This window comes from Buceros rhinoceros, unplaced genomic scaffold, assembly GCF_000710305.1.
Source record: "Buceros rhinoceros silvestris isolate BGI_N320 unplaced genomic scaffold, ASM71030v1 scaffold35341, whole genome shotgun sequence".
Lineage (NCBI taxonomy): Eukaryota > Metazoa > Chordata > Aves > Bucerotiformes > Bucerotidae > Buceros > Buceros rhinoceros.
In genome coordinates, this window is record NW_010393094.1 from 899 (window position 1) to 1,476 (window position 578).

Below are 578 nucleotides of genomic sequence, written 5' to 3' on the forward strand. Positions count from 1 at the left end.
CGGGGCTCCCCGTGTTGGTGGGGTTTCTTCTTATGAAGGAAAAAAATGAATGAGGAGTAGTTTAAAGCATGGTCTGAGCAGTGAGGATGTGTTGGGGCCCTCCTGACCCCCCGACAGCATCAAAATGAAATTAATTTCAGAAAGATAATTGTAATCTGTGGTACCTCCACACACTGCTGAGCTGCCAGGGTTTGGTTCTGGTGTTTCTGGTAAGTTCTGGCCATGAAGAGACTGTTCAAGAAGGCGGGATGAGTGTGGGGGTTTTTCCTCAGTGTGAGCCCTGAACAGAACCTTCTGGTTTGAGCCTCACGGCGTTTATGACCGAGACCTGCCCTCACGTGTTTCTGTGTTCGTAGTTTTAGAGCTCTGGAGTAAATCCGTGGTTCTGCCTGAGGCTCTGGCTCCTGTGTGCCCAGGCTCGGGGTGTCCCTGTGACTTCCTGCTGCTTTGGAGCCCCGCGGGTCCCCTTGGAAAGCAAATTCGCCAGCACAAGCGTGTTCGGGTGGTTTTTAACGCCTCTTTTGCCGCTCTGCCTCTCAGGGACGCCGTCGGCGCAGGCGGTGTCGGTCTCGGCGAAG

At 54.0% G+C, this 578-nt stretch overlaps 1 protein-coding gene across 1 annotated transcript in view; it reads left to right on the top strand.

The window, feature by feature from the left end:
• Window positions 1–578, top strand: part of LOC104501013 (transcription initiation factor TFIID subunit 9-like) — a gene marked incomplete at its 5' end in the record, with an annotated part of 1,295 nt that overhangs the window by 228 nt on the left and 489 nt on the right. The gene's annotated exons all lie outside the window — the stretch shown is intronic.